Source organism: Ranitomeya imitator, chromosome 1, assembly GCF_032444005.1.
Source record: "Ranitomeya imitator isolate aRanImi1 chromosome 1, aRanImi1.pri, whole genome shotgun sequence".
Lineage (NCBI taxonomy): Eukaryota > Metazoa > Chordata > Amphibia > Anura > Dendrobatidae > Ranitomeya > Ranitomeya imitator.
In genome coordinates this window covers 17,370,024-17,386,800 of record NC_091282.1, presented here as the reverse complement: position 1 = coordinate 17,386,800, position 16,777 = coordinate 17,370,024, and the positions used below count along the sequence as shown (strand labels likewise).

The 16,777-nt window shown below is 46.4% G+C and overlaps 1 protein-coding gene across 2 annotated transcripts in view; it reads right to left on the bottom strand.

Annotated features, from left to right (window-relative positions):
- Positions 1-16,777, bottom strand: part of LOC138658299 (zinc finger protein 665-like) — a 158,549-nt gene that overhangs the window by 63,778 nt on the left and 77,994 nt on the right. The window lies entirely within an intron of this gene.

The window sequence follows — 16,777 nt, the reverse complement described above, 5'->3', positions numbered from 1 at the left end:
AAAAACATCCCGATAATCAGACAAAAATACCGGAACCTCAGAAGGAGTAGATGAAGAGATAGAAATCGGAGGTGCATCATCATGAACCCCCTGACATCCCCAGCTTAACACAGACATCGTTTTCCAGTCCAAGACTGGGTTATGAGTTTGTAACCATGGCAGACCAAGCACTAAGACATCATGTAAATTATACAGTACCAGGAAGCGAATCACCTCCTGATGAACGGGAGTCATACGCATGGTCACTTGTGTCCAGTACTGAGGTTTATTCATAGCCAAAGGTGTAGAGTCAATTCCTTTCAAAGGAATAGGGACTTCCAGAGGCTCCAGACTAAACCCACAGCGGTTGGCAAATGACCAATCCATAAGACTCAGGGCAGCGCCTGAATCCACATAGGCATCGACGGAAATGGCTGATAATTAACAAATCAGAGTCACAGACAGAATGAACTTAGACTGTAAAGTACTAATGGCAACAGACTTATCAACCTTTTTTGTGCGTTTAGAGCATGCTGATATAACATGAGCTGAATCACGACAATAAAAACACAACCCATTTTTCCGCCTATAGTTTTGCCGTTCACTTCTGGACTGAATTCTATCACATTGCATTGTCTCAGGTGCCTGTTCAGAAGACACCGCCAAATGGTGCACAGGTTTGCGCTCCCGTAAACGCCGATCAATCTGAATAGCCATAGTCATAGACTCATTCAGACCTGTAGGCGCAGGGAACCCCACCATAACATCTTTAATGGCCTCAGAAAGGCCATCTCTGAATCTTGCAGCCAGGGCGCACTCATTCCACTGAGTAAGCACCGACCATTTCCGAAATTTCTGACAATATATTTCTGCTTCATCTTGCCCCTGAGAGAGAGCCAATAAAGCTTTTTCAGCCTGAATCTCTAGGTTAGGTTCCTCATAGAGCAAACCCAATGCCAGAAAAAACGCATCCACATTGAGCAGCGCAGGATCCCCTGGTGCCAATGCAAATGCCCAATTCTGAGGGTCACCCCGCAAGATATAACAATCTTGACTTGCTGAGCAGGGTCTCCAGAAGAGCGAGATTTCAAAGAAAGAAACAACTTGCAATTGTTCCTAAAATTCAGAAAACTAGATCTATCTCCAGAAAAAAACTCTGGGATAGGAATTCTAGGTTCAGACATAGGAGCATGTACAACAAAATCTTGTATATTTTGAACCTTAGCAGCAAGATTATTCAGGCAGGAAGCCAAACTCTGGACGTCCATGATAAACAGCTGAGGTCAGAGCCATTCAAGGAATAAGAGGAGGTAAGACGCAGCCAGGCTGCAATTAAGGCTATGCAGCAAACTCTGAGGGGAAAAAAAAAAAAAAAAAAAACTTCCTCAGACTACTTTTCCTCCTACTTCAGCCAATACGATTACCACTTTTAGGCCGGCTATACTGTCATTATCCCAATGGCAGGGGATCACAAACGGACAAGCACAAAAAACAAAACAAGCTCTAGGGTGATGGAAACTGAGCTGACCGCGATCCTGAACCTCAACACACAACTAGCTGTAGCCGGGGAACGTGCCTACGATGATTCTAGACGTCTCACGCCAGCCGAAGAACTAACTTTCCCTATTAGAAGAAACACAGACCTCTCTTGCCTCCAGAGAAACACCCCACAGAAATAGCAGCCCCCCACATGTAATGACGGTGAAATGAGAGGAAAGCACATACGTAGTTATGAAAACAGATTCAGCAAAATGAGGTCCGCTAAAGCTAGATAGCAGAGGATACAAAAGTGAACTGCGCGGTCAGCGAAAAACCCTACAAAAAACCATCCTGAAATTACTTGAACCCATGTTCCAACTCATGTAACATGAGGAGTAATATCAGCCCACTAGAGCAACCAGCAAAAAGGAATCACATATCTGCAAGCTGGACTAAGACAAAAATTAAGCTAAACGTGGAACAGGAAAATCAAAAACTTAGCTTGTCCTGAAGAATACAGAAGCGGGAAGCAGAGGTAACAAGACACACTGATTACATTGATAGCCGGCGAGGAAATGACAAGAAAGCCAGGTTAAATAGGAAACTCCCATATCCTGATAGAACAGGTGGACACCAGAGACCGCAGAGAACACAAGTCACCCAGTACCATCTGTAACCACCAGAGGGAGCCCAAAAACAGAATCCACAACACTGATGTTCATGCTGCCGATTTAGTTCGTGCCTTTCATTTGGCTCATCCTGATCGGCCTGGGGGCTCTGGTGAGGGTTCGGTGACCCCTCCTTAAGGGGGGGGGTACTGTTGTGAATTCTGTTGTCGAGCTCCCTCCTGTGGTCGTGAATGGTACTTTGGTGAGTTCTGTCCGTGGGCTCCCTCTGGTGGCTGTGAGTGGAGCTGCTGCTTCTGAGGTTCCTTACACAGGTGACGTGGTTTATCCTTTGGTTGGCTGCTCTATTTAACTCCACGTAGATCGTTACTCCATGCCAGCTGTCAATGTTTCTGCATTGGTTCAGTTCGCTCTTGGATCTTTCTGGTGACGTGTCTACTCCAGCAGAAGCTAAGTTCCTGATAGTATCTAATTCGTTCATTGTTTTCTTGTCCAGCTGGATATCATGGTTCTGTCTTGCTAGCTGGAAGCTCTGGGATGCAGAGTGGCATCTCCGCACCGTTAGTCGGTGCGGAGGTCTTTTTTGCACACTCTGCGTGGTCTTTTGTAGTTTTTTGTGCTGATCGCAAAGCTACCTTTCCTATCCTCTGTCTATTTAGTAAGTCTGGCCTCCCTTTGCTGAAACCTGTTTCATTTCTGCGTTTGTGACTTTCATCTTTACTCACAGTCAATATATGTGGGGGGCTGCCTTTTCCTTTGGGGAATTTCTCTGAGGCAAGGTAGGCTTTATTTTCTATCTCTAGGGCTAGCTAGCTCTTAGGCTGTGACGAGGCGCCTAGGGAGCGTCAGGAGCGCTCCACCGCTATTTCTAGTGTGTGTGATAGGATTAGGGATTGCGGTTAGCAGAGCTCCCACATCCCAGAGCTTGTCCTGTGTGAGTTTTAACTATCAGGTCATTCTGGGTGCTCCTAACCACCAGGTCATAACACCTGCCAGTTTCTGCTGTGAGCCATAGAGTCCCTCACAACCTCGGTCTTCCGACTTTCAGTGTCTGTCTCTCCCTGAGGCATCTATCCACCCGGATAGAAGCATTTCCTTGCGAAACGCGCGTCGGGTGTGGTGGGTCTCCAGGTGCCTCCTCGTGGTAACTATACCGTTCATTTATACAGAGTCTATATATATGGCTTATTTATTTATCTTAGATAGCTTCTTGTCTATGCTAGGGGACATAGTTTATTAGTCTTTTCACTTGCATACTTGGTACTGTACACATTATTGTATTACCTCTGTCTTTTGTCTTATATGTACCCACTTGCTTCTGATTTATTTACTTATGTGATCACTGTTGTAATTACCTAGACAGTGCTATCTGCTTGTTATCTATTACTGCCATATATGCTGTGTTATTGAGGGTGCCCCTGTGTGAGCCCCACCTTTGCTGCTGCACTGGTGGCCACTGCCTTGTTTTTATTGTCAATTCTTATATTTAATAAAGTTTATATTTTTTGTTATATTTTATTCTCGACTTCTTTTGTGAAGGTTTGTTTTTTGGTATTTTATCCACCCGGATAGCAAGAGCCATGGTGGCTTCCAACAACCCAGGAGTAGCATATGGCACCAGAGTATCCTGAAGCCTAGCTGACAAACCCTGACAAAAATGACTCCTAAGAGCAGGGTCATTCCACTGAGTGTCATTTGCCCATCTCAGGGACTCTGAGCAGTACTCCTCAGCAAGCCGGCCCCCCTGCTTGATCTTACAGAGTCTAGACTCAGCCAGGGAGACAACATCAGGATCGCCATACACAAATGCCAATGCGGCAAAAAACTCGTCCACCGACCGCAAAGATGGTGAATCGATCGGCAGGGAGATGGCTCAGGACTGGGGATCACTTTTGAGAAAGGAGACTATAATCCCCGCACACTGTTCCTCACTCCCTGAAGAACGAGGGCGAAGCATGAAGTATAATTTACAAGCTCCTTTGAACAAAATAAATTTATCTCTTCCTCCAGAGAACCTGTCAAGGAGAGATATTTTGGGTTCCGATTGAGACTGGACATGAGACGAGACCAAGAACCCCGACATCTGCTGAAGCTGCTGCACCACCTGATATTGCAGCTCCTTAACCTCATCAGTGAGGGTCTGGATTAGGCAAGAAAATGCCTCTGCTTGTGTCATAGGTTCACCGGAAGAATGGTAAGTTTGGTAATAATGTCACGACCCAACAGGGGTGCGGATGGCACAACACAAACAAAATGAGATGGAAAAAGGAGGAGGAAGTCCCTAAGAATAGGGAACGAGGGATGGGGCACCTCCTAAATAATAACCTATACCTATGCTCCCCTAACTCCCTATACAGGTCCTTCCCCCGCCGCCATCACGTGCCTAGTCCCTAGCTGTCACCCCACTATACCCTGGCTAGTGCACTGGCCGACAAGTATGCTAGCCTCACCACTGCAGATGGTATAAACACGGGGAAGTGACAAGCATGAGGCAGACAAGGAAAGAAACAACAAAAAACTTAGCTCAAGCTTCTTTCTGCAAGCTCCACACAGCAGAGGATAAGGAACCAGGACCCCAAGCAGCTGATACACAGATGGCACCAGAGAGCTCCCAACTGGAAGGCTAGTCTCCAGAGAAAAACTCTATTACGGACATTCAGCTGATACATCATGTGGCTATTTAAAGGATAGTGGGAGTGGTCACCACCCACATCAGCTGACCAGCAACACAGCAGCTGCCAGCAAGGAAATTGACATCAACCCTTGCTGGCCCAAAAGTAAAAACCACATTTAAATTAAGTAAATAAGGCAGCACACTGCAGCGCTAAAACCTGCAAACTTGAAACACGAAATATGAACTGCATTACTGCACTAGAAATATGAAAAATGAGAGCGTTTTGCGCATAAAAATGGCCAATTTTATGTGTACCTGGTAGCCCCTTTACGGCATCTCTCTTATACCTGGTCCTAAACTTGCCTTACCTCGCTGAGAATAAACGTCTCCATCTGAATGGGTACATGTGGAACCTCTTCTTAGACTAAAATTCTCTCTCTCTCTGGAGGGGTATGGGACCTGCTGTAATTAAAACACCTGAAGCTAGGAGGCGGAGTGCACGATCAGAAGGCTAGAGAATACATTTCAAAAACCTGACCGGCACATCCAAACATAGACTCAGTGTGAACAGGTGTTGAACCTAGAGTCGCCAACTCGTATATAGTTAAGTAAATAAGGCAGCACACTGCAGCGCTAAAACCTGCAAACTTGAAACACGAAATATGAACTGCATTACTGCACAGCAGCTGCCAGCAAGGAAATTGACATCAACCCTTGCTAGCCCAAAAGTAAAAACCACATTTAAATTAAAACAGAACCAGAGCTGTCACGACTCTAAAAATTAGTTGTGACAATACCAGGCCATGCAGTTTGTTGACTTGCAAACATTGAAGGATAAACCATAATGTGGGTTAACCTCGTCACCCTTTCCCCTTGACCTGTGAATGATTGCTTGAAGAACAGTTGTGAACTCTAGAAAGTAGAAATGCCTCTGTAACAAGATACAGTATCTAAGGCTGGGTTCACACTGCGTTATGGGCGTCCGTTAGATGGACTACGTTACACCGCGGTTTAAACGCAGTGTGACGTAGTCCGTTAAGGCCGCTATTAATTCCTATGTCGGATGCATCGCTAGCGCACGCCCACAATGGGCGTGCGCTAGGGATGTGCCGTCATTGAGTGACGGACCCTGAGACGCGGGCTGCAGCGTTTCCGGGTCCGTCACTGCTAGCGCAGATAGAGCTAGCAGATGCTCTATCTGCGCAAGCGCGATGGAGAATGTCGGCACTGTGTCAGCAGCCCGTTCACGTATGTGTTGAATGGGCTGCTGTTTAACGCAATGTGAACCCGGCCTAAGACATCCAAGAGCTCCAGAGAGCCAAAGAACCAGAGACTCTTTCCAAAATCACAGCCAGGAACACTCTACACAGGATGTCTGTGAGATGATGGCGCCATCACAAAAAAACACAGATTTTACATTTTACAAAATGCTAGCTTAGGGAACACGGCTGAGAATACAGATCTGCTCCATTGAGCATCACTGAACTAAGGCTACATTTGCGGTAGTCAGGATTTGGACACACCGGTCACCTGATCCCCATAGATACATTTGGGAAAGGGAGGATTGGGACCCACCAGGCACCTGGCTCCAGGGAGATGTTTGGAGAAGCCAGGTTGTGATCCTCCGGTCATCTGGGCTTGTACCTCAATGAGCTGTCAGCTTCCTAAGTTTGTTTACCAATTCTCTATGTGTGCAACAGGTGGGGTAGTCGGCCCTGGAAGCTCTGAAGTCACAGCTGCTCTTATCTAGGTGAGTCAGTGGAAGAGTGAGTCACTGTAATTTTTCACTATCTTGGGTATTTTGCTGGGACTGTTCTGTGTTATTTGCCTGTTTTGTGGTTTTACCCTTACCTTGTGTTGTCTGAGTAGTATTATGCCCACGGTAAAAGGAGAGTGGGCGTTCAGTGGTATGATCCCTGATCCATCTGGTCTCGAGCCAGCAGACTAGAGCACTCGTCAACACCAGTGTCTCCATATGGAGTGCTGGTTGTATTTTAGAGGTACATGGGGCTATAGATCATAATGTGTGTGTGTATACTGTATAGGAGGGACCATGTATAGGCCATAGTTAAGGGGGATGGTTTGACAGTTATTGTTACATAAAAAAGGACAGTGTGACAGCCATAGTTTATGAGGGAGGGATGGACGTCTGTGGAGATGAGCTGTGGATGTGAAAACTTACCCTGGAACTTAAATCAGAGAAGACGTCACCTATAAGGTACCGGGATCTATCAGCAATCCCTGAACTCCTTGGCCCAGCAGATGCAGGAAGTTAAAGGGGACACGGCACAGATTAATGCGGCTCTGCAGAAAATGGACAAACGTATAGGAGTGGTGGAGGAGAGGGTGAGCACGGCAGAAGATCACATAGTTAAGCTACAAAAAGCTGAAAAGAAGTTCGCCCAAGCAGTAGCCGAGCTCGCTGCCAAAAATGAGGATCTGGAAAATAGATCCAGAAGAAATAATATACGTATAGTGGGGCTGCCTGAAAAGACTGAGGGGAGAAATCCCACTGAGTTTGTGGAGAACTGGCTGCTGGAGAAGATTGGGAGCACAGTGTTGACAAAAGTCTTTGCTGTTGAACGTGCTCATAGGGTCCCGCCGCAGCCCCCTGCCCCAGGAGCAAATCCCCGTACCATGCTTGCTAAAATACTGAACTACAGGGACAGAGACATTATCCTCAGAAAGGCTAGAGAGATGGAGGATCTGACGGCTGGAGGTCAGAAAATTGCCATTTATCCGGATTATTCCGCTGCAGTTCAGAAACAGCGGATGAAGTTTACTGGAGTCAAGCGGCGACTGAGGGAGCTGGGAGTGCAGTACTCAGTGATGTTTCCCGCCAAGCTGAGACTGGTGGCTTTTAATAAGACACATTTCTTCCTGACACCGGAGGATGCTACCCAGTGGCTTGATACTCATGAGAAAAAACTTAAGGGAATGGGCGACTGACATTTCGGCGAGATCCAGTTGGGATTTGTTTTCTCTGTCGATGGAGGAGAGTTCTGCGCTCGTTAGCAATGGTTAAAGAGTTGAGCAACTGTTGGGGGTTTTGCTGGGCCATATTGAAGGAATGGCCGGAGGGGACAGTACCAACTACTAAGTACGGGGGAGGAGGGTTATGCTGGGTACTGTGAACTGGTTTGGTACTTTTTCTATATGTTAGTATAAGTTGAAATGTTAAGCTACAATAAAGTGAAAGTTGGGGGGGAAATTGTGATTGCTATGGCAGCGGGACGTGAATGGAGAGGGTTAAGTAAGGGAGAGTGTTCGCAGTGGGCAGTGGAGCCCCACTCTTGATGAGAGGAAGAATGCGTTATATTGGGGGGGTTAGGGGGGCAGGTTGGGAGGGGGCAGGGGGGGTGGGAGGGTTGGGGCAGCTCATACTTGGGAAATTGGATACTTTAAGAAATGATGAGCCACATGATGGGAGATTGTATTAAAATATTGAGTTGGAATGTGAGAGGTCTGGCAGATAAAACATGGCGGGCGGCAAGTCTGCAGTATGTCCGAGAACAGAAAGTCTCAATGATATGTCTGCTGGAGACACATTTAGTGCGGGAGAGGGTGAACATATTGAATAGGCGCTGGATACAGAGGGCGTATCATTCTACTTTCTCGACGTATTCTAGGGGTGTGTCTGTGTTAATACCTGCGGGGGTGCAGTATGAGGAGGTAGCGGTAAAAGAGGATGTCGATGGTCAGTATGTGGTGGTGAAATGTAAAATGAATGGAGTATTGATGTGTATAGTGGCAATGTATATTCCGCCCCCATACTCAAGCAAGAAGATAAGAGAGGTGCTGGAGAGGGTAGAGCGTTGGGGACCGTTACCATTACTAATTATCGGCGACCTTAATAATATATGTGATGACTTTTGGGATAAGAACAAAAACCCCCAGAATAGGACGGCGGGACATACCACTACGTTTGGGACTTATGTCGGGGAAGTGGGCATGGTTGATTTATGGAGAGTTAGGCATATTGGGGAAAGGGCGTATTCATGCTACTCGCCAGCTCATGGTACGCTGTCTAGGATTGATCTGGCACTGGGTAACCGATTACTAGATACGATGGTAAGGGACGTGAGATATTTACCTAGGGCTCTCTCAGACCATAGTCCAGTTGAAGTGGAATTTCGATCAGTGGGGACACGGAACGGGAGCAGAAGGGAGTGGAAAATTCACCCTAATTGGCTACACAGTATAGACTTGGAGAAGATTAAGAAGGAATTGGTGGAATTTTTTGAGATAAATGAGGGTAGCGTAGATGTGCTTACTGTGTGGGAAGCCATGAAAGCGTACTTGAGAGGGCTGTTGTTTAAGGATATTAGCAGGTGTAAGCGGAAATCGAGAGAGGCAGAGAGGTTGGCGATAGATGGGCTGAGGGTGGCTGAAGATGAGATGGTAATAATGGGTACTTTGGAGGCTGGGAGGAGGTTAAAGGCAGCTCAAAGCCAGCTAGAGGCGGTCTTGCTGAGTAAGGCTGAAAGGAAGAGGGAATTCATGAATTTGGCCTATTACCAGGAGGGTGAATCAGTGGGTAATTTGCTGTCGCTGGTGGCATCTGCCCAGAGAAATACTTCCTTTGTTCACTCTTTGGTGACTGGGAGTGGTGTTGCTGTTTCTGAGACTTCAGAGATTTTGGAGACTTTTGCAGATTTTTACGCAGACTTATACTCCTCTCGGATAGATGGGTCAATGGAGGACACGGTGGCGTTCCTTGAGGAGTTGGAGCTCCCGAGGCTGAGTGACACAGCTAGGGAGGATTTAGAGGCTCCCATTACGGAGGAGGAACTGGGACGGGCATTGCAGTCGATAGCTAATGGGAAGGCGCCTGGCGTAGACGGATTTCCTGCCGAAATTTATAAAAGCTTGGGGGAAGTGTTGATCCCTAAATTGAAGGCGGTCTTGGAAGAGGCTACGAATGGTGGAAGGCTACCAGCATCTATGCGGGAGGCCACAATAGTGGTGATTCCAAAGGAGGGGAAAGACCCGACACAGCCGGATTCATATCGGCCAATTTCTTTGCTTACTATCGACGTTAAACTCCTGGCTAAGGTGTTGGCGATGAGGTTGACAAGTGTTATTTCTGGCCTGATACACTCAGACCAGTCTGGCTTTATGCCTGATAGGTCAACTGCGATTAATCTACGAAGGCTGTATATGAACTTGCAACTCAAAGCCGATAACTGTGGCCAGAGAGTTATTGCATCTTTAGACGCTCACAAGGCGTTCGATAGTGTGGAGTGGGGGTATCTCTGGCAGGTGTTGCGAAGAATGGGGTTTGGACCGCAGTTCATATCATGGATTCAATTAATGTACTCGATGCCGATGGCCAGGGTTAGGGTAAACGGGGAGTTGTCACGGACCATACAATTGGCTAGAGGGACGAGACAGGGGTGTCCGCTTTCCCCCCTTTTGTTTGCTCTGGCGGTGGAACCACTGGCCGCTACGCTTCGACAGTCTGATGAGATGACGGGGTTTAAATATGGGGTGATTGAAGAAAGGGTGGCGTTGTATGCGGATGATATTTTGTTGTTTCTGGCTGACCCGGTTGCATCCTTGGAGGGAGCCATTGGGATTATTGAACGATTTGGATCAGTGTCGGGACTTAGGATAAATTGGAGTAAGTCTATTTTGTTTAAGGTGGATGATGTGGATGGGGAGCCATTGGAGGACGGGCGACTGGAGGTGACGAGTAAATTTAAGTACCTGGGAATATGGGTATCTATGCCGGTCACTGACTATATACATGAGAATCTGACTCCAATCTTGGGTGCCCTCAAGGCAAAAGCGGATGCATGGCTTAAGCTACATTTGTCTGTGGTAGGCAGGGTGAATCTTATCAAAATGATTCTGATGCCGAAAATACTGTATATTCTTCACAATGCGCCGGTTTGGATACCACGTGGGAAATTTAGACAGATCAACTCTCTGTTTAGGAATCTCATTTGGGGGAGGCAGCATCCGCGTATCAAACTGGAGACACTTCAGCGACCCAAGGATGATGGGGGTCTGGCATTGCCTAACCCTGAGTTGTACTTTCTTGCAGCCCAGAGTCAGCATTTAAGGGGCTGGGCGCATGAGGGGTCATCTGGGGCAGTACAGCGGTTGATGGAGGTGGTGACAAAAAGAAGGCCAGTGGTGCAATGTTTGGAGGATGGATCCTTGGAGAGTTTGGGGAAGCTATATCCGACTTTGCTGTTGATACGCAAGCTGTGGAGTAGATTGAGGCACATACGTGGGATCACGGACTTGACTAGATACTCGCCGCTATGGCATAATAACAATCTGAAAGAATTTGAGGCATTGGGGGTACTGATAGAGTGGTTGGGCAAAGGGATTCAGTATGTGTATCAAATAATTGAACAAGGTGAACTGAAATCATTTTCCCAATTGCAGGCGGAATTTGGTCTTGGGTCTGCAGGGGAGTATCAATATTTGCGGATGAGGCATGCTTTTGGAGCTCAGGGTAGGAACGGAGGTATTAGGATTCAAAGGGATATAGTACTGGAGTATGTGTGTAATGATGGGACGACTGGAGGAGTCATCTCCACTCTGTACAGGGATCTGTTGCACACTTTTCTATTGGGGTTTCCAATAATGGCAAGAGCTAAATGGGAAAGGGATTTGGGCCCAATAGATAACGAGACTTGGGAGTCGGTGTTGGAATGGGTCCCAAGACTGTCGCTGAGTGAACCGTATAGACTGTCACAGCTCTATGTGATACACAGAGTTTATAGGTCTCCGATGGTGCTATATAAGGCAGGATTGCGTAATGATTCTGAATGTCCGAGGTGTAAGTCTACGGATGCAGACATTTTCCATATGATGTGGACATGTCCGAGGTTGGCTGCCTTCTGGGTGGTAGTTTTGAGTCGTATGGAAGGTGCGTATGGATGCACGGTGCCAAGGGATCCACTTGTGTGCTTGTTGGGATGTGTGGATGAGATTGGAGTGGATAAACACCTAAAGATAGCTATAGCCAGATTGTTGTATATGGCTAGGAAGGTGATAGCTAGAAACTGGATTAGGGAAGAGCCGCCGTCAAGAGGAGAGTTCCTCCAGTATGTGAAGCAGGGCCTGACACTAGAAAAAGGGATTTATAAGAAGAAAGGGAAAACTGAAACGTTCAATAAAATGTGGTCTCCATGGATTGCTATGGGATAGTAATGTGAAGTGTGGCTTATACGAGTGGTTGAGGGATTAGATACTCTATTGTTTTAATGATGGTAGTAATTAACAAGATGAGCTGCTTTGTGGGGTGGGGGTGGGGGGCTTTGGGATCGAAGGGGGCTATTTGAAGGGGGAGGGGGGGGAAATACTCTATATTGAAAATGTAAATGTAACATGTTAATTGCCTTGTTATTCTTAATAATAATTTATTTGAATTAAAAAAGGTACCGGGATCTAAGACGGTATTTAGACTGGTCAAATGTGGCACTTATATGACCACCGACCGGTTATATAAGCCAATCACAGCGTTTCTCATTGTTTCAGCCAATCAGATTGGCTGAAACAATGAGATACCAGGCTAGGATCGAGTACCAATGCACTCGATCCTAGGCCAGTGCCTGGCAACACCAGGCACCGGCAAAACCCCCCCGGATTGGCGAGATCGCCGATCGTATCGATCGCGCCAATTGCAGGGCACAGCAGCGGTATTACCGCGCTGTACCCTGCCTGTACCAGCCAAGATCGGTGCTGCAGGAGCTGATTGGTGTGATTGATGTTATCGATCGCGCCAATCATAGGGCACAGCGGCGGTCACGTTGTGACCGCTGTGTGCCCTGCTGGTGACCTGGCTATGACCTGCCTAGGATCGGAGCGATCCTAGGCAGTTGCGATGGTCACCAGGGCCTCCAGGGATTGGTGGGATCAATGTGATTATTCGATCCCACCAATGACAGCTCACAGCAGCGGTGTGACCACTCTGTGACCTGTCTGTCATCTGAATGTGACCTGTCTGACCGCTCCGCAGGGGTCCTCACTCTAGCTGAGGATTCCTGCAGAGCGGTCACACAGCCAGATCTCCTCTTGCTGGGCCTTGTGGTGCTACAGAAGCCTGTGCCACCACAATCCCTGCTTTAGAAAAGAAAGAAGAAGAGAGACTACAACGGTAAGTGTTATCCCTGATCCCTACCCGATCTCTCTTCATCCACCCCAACCCCATCCCCCTTCCCCATCTTTTTATCCCCCTCCATCCCTCTTTGCTCCGTTCACACGTTTAGCAGCCGACGAGCGTTGATCGGTGACATAGTTCACCGATCAACACTTGTGCTCGCTTTTTTTCCTCAGCCCCCTTTGCGCCAACTCCGTAAACACATCCCGCAGCTGCCAAACTTTGATAAGTGACGCAGTTCTCTTATCAGAGCTTGTGCCTGCCGTTTTCCTTTTTTATCCCCCCTTGCACCACACCTGTGCACACACCCACCAGCCGCCGAACTTTGAAAAGTGATGCGGTTCACTTATCAAAGCTCTCATGCCTGTCATTTTCTTTTTCACATCCCCATTCGCACAGCCAGCAGCCACCGAACTTTGATAAGTAACACGGTTCACTTATCAGAGCTAGGGCCTGCTGTTTTAGACTTTTCCTTTCACAGGTAATTTTTTCCCTATTTGCTTTTTTTTCCTTTAGCTTTTTCTTTTCAGAATAGTTTGCACCAAACACTATCCCCCCACACATACACAGTTACCAATAAAGTACACCCAAGCACCATACTCACAAAAAAAGTCCCGCTCGTCCCGTTCCTCCCAACAGCGCTATTCATTGGAGGAGGCATATTCTTTCCTTGCCTCCGACACTGATAGCGAGGGAGAGGGTCCCACTTTTTTTCCGATGCTTCATCATCCTCTTCCCCCTCCTCCAGTCCTGTGGAACCGCCACGCAGACGCCGCAGGACAGAAGACGAGGCAGTGCCCATCATTGATGAAGATGACGATGAAACAGCACCCACCATTGCCGAAGACGAACCAGCGCACCCCACTGCGGACCCCATATGGACCTCGCTGCCCGAAAATTACGAGCCACTTATTCCTGATTTTGTGGTAGGATCAGGAATCAAGTTTGACACCACCGGCATCACAGAACTAGACTTTTTCAAAGTCTTTATCTCTGAGGCTTTTGTTAACCTCATGGTGGAGCAAACTAATTTGTATGCTCGTCAATTTTTGGAACAAAACTCAGGTTCATCATATTCTAACTGGTCTCCTGTAGACGCAGTTGAAATGATGCAGTTTTGGGGCCTGGTCCTCCACATGGGGATCCTGAAGAAGCTTGACCTTCAGCAATATTGGAGTGTTGATATTTTATATAACACTCCAGTGTTCCGAATGGTTATGACCCGGACACATTTTGAGGCCATCCATAAGTTCCTGCATTATAATGCTAATGCACAGTGTCCCGCATGAGGTGACCCCAACTTTGACCGACTGTTCAATGTTCGGCCGGTCATCGAACACTTCAACAAAAAGTTTGCTGAAGTGTATCTGCCTCAAAGGGACATATGCATGGATGAGTCCTTAATTCATTTTAAGGCCGGGATCACACATGCGAGAAACACGTCCGTGTCTCGCATGTGAAATCCAAGCTCTGGCGCCGGCACTGTGGAGCGGAACGTGCGGCCGCATAGGAACACATGGAGCCGCACACTCCGCTCTGGAGTGCCGGCGCCAGAGCTTGGATTTCACATGCGAGACACGGACGTGTTTCTCGCATGTGTGATCCCGGCCTAAGGGACGGCTCGGATTACATCAGTACCTGCCCAGAAAGAGGGCCAGGTACGGAATCAAACTCTACAAGCTGTGTGAGAATACCTCAGGGTACATCCACAGGTTTAGAGTCTACAAAGGGAAGGACACCAGGATTGAATCACCTGAGTGTCCTCCTGTCCTGGGATTGAGTGGGAAGATTGTGTGGGATTTGGTGCAACCACTGCTGGATAAAGGTTATCACCTCATTGGGGACTAAAAGATCATTTTTGTAGGAAAAAATAGGATTTTTTATTTTCACGCCAGGCATTATAAACTTTAGTGAAACACTTGGGGGTTCAAAGTTTTCACCCCACATCTAGACAAGTTCCTTAGGGGGTCTAGTTTCCAAATTTGGGTCACTTGTGAGGGGTTTCCACTGCTTAGGTACATCAGGGGCTCGTCAAACGTGACATGGCGTTAGATCGCAATTCCAGCCAATTTTAGGTTGAAAAAATCAAACGGCGCTCCTTTCCTTCCGGGCCCTGCCGTGCGCCCAAACAGTGGTTCCACCTCACATATGGGGTATCAGTGTACTCAGGACAAATTGGACAACAACTTTCGCAGTCCAATTTCTCCTTTTACCCTTTGGAAACTAAAAAAAAATTGTTGCTAAAAGATCATTTTCATGACTAAACAGTAAAATTTTCATGTTTTCCTTCTACATTGCTTCTGCTCCTGTGAAGCACCTGAGGGGTTAATAAACTTCTTGAATGCGGTTCTGATCAGCTTGAGGGGTGCAGTTTTTAGAATGGTGTCACTTTGGGGTATTTTCTGCCATATAGACCCCTAAATGTGACTTCAAATGTGAGGTGGTCCCTAAAAAAATGGTTTTGTCAATTTTGTGGTAAAAATTACAAATCGCTGGTCAACTTTTAACCCTTATAACGCTCTACAAAAAAAATGTTGGTTCCAAAATTGTGCTGATGTAAAGTAGGCATGTGGGAAATGTTACTTATTAAGTATTTTGTGTGACATATCTCTGTGATTTAAGGGCATAAAAATGAAAAGTTGGAAAATTGCGAAATTTTCAAAATTTCCGCAAAATTTCCATTTTTTTAACTAATAAACACAGGTAAAATCAAAGAAATTTTACCACTTTCATGAAGTACAATATGTCACGAGAAAACAATGTCAGAATCACCGGGATCCGTTGAAGCGTTCCAGAGTTATAACCTCATAAAGGCACAGTGGTCGGAATTGTAAAAATTGGCCCGATCATTAACGTGCAAACCACCCTTGGGGTTTAATAGCCTGTGAGCCATAATATGATTCTGTGCACAGAGAATAGCTTTGCTCTCCACAGCACGTTCACACGGGATGATCTGCTGTCCCGAACAGTGATATCTAAAACTAAAAATGATTTCACCTGAAAAACTGTTTTGCTCGTAGATCGGGTAAATGTCAGCCTGGCTCGATCGGCACCTGATTATCGGCCAGTGTACATGCCCCTTATACAGTAATTAAACTTTTGGAAGATTTTTATTTTATGTGTTACGCATTTTAATTTTGAGTAGATCGGTGGGGAACCCGAGACTCCAGAAACAAATAAAAACACGTATTAAAAGTGCGCAGTTCAGTACACAAGTGTACACTTACACAGCGGAGTACAGATGCAGTAGAAAGTCATAGGCTCCTGTCTCCTAAGTCTCAGGAACTGCACCCCACCGATCTGCTCAGAATAAGTCTAAAACATGTAAAAAAACTATAAGAAAATTTAAGTTACTCTTTAAATATTTACTAGTCATACTCCCCGTGTCACATCAGCCCTGTGGTTCCTATATGGTCAGCAGTCTGATGATTGCTGGTGACAACTCCCATCGTCTCCTATTTAATAATAATTTTATTTATATAGCGCCAACATATTCCGCAGCGCTTTACAAATTATAGAGGGGACTTGTACAGACAATAGACATTACAGCATAACAGAAATCACAGTTCAAAATAGATACCAAGAGGAATGAGGGCCCTGCTGCTCGCAAGCTTACAACCTATGAGGAAAAAGGGGAGACACGAGAGGTGGATGGTACCAATTGCTTTTTTGTTGAAATACATGGGGTTGCAGGTTCATGTTATACAATTGTATACAGCAGGGCCAACCTGACATTGCAATTGATCGCAGTTTTAGCTGGGTGATGTATTCATGTACTGATGGTGATTCTGGTGCTGTATTCTTGTACTGACGGTGGCTCTAATCCGAAAGCAATCTTTAACTTTTCAGACTCAACAATAGATTATCATACAGTTGCTTCTCACAAAATCAGAATATCAAAAAGTTAATTTATTTCAGCTGAGCCTCTGCATATTTTATATATATTGGTGGGATGGCAGC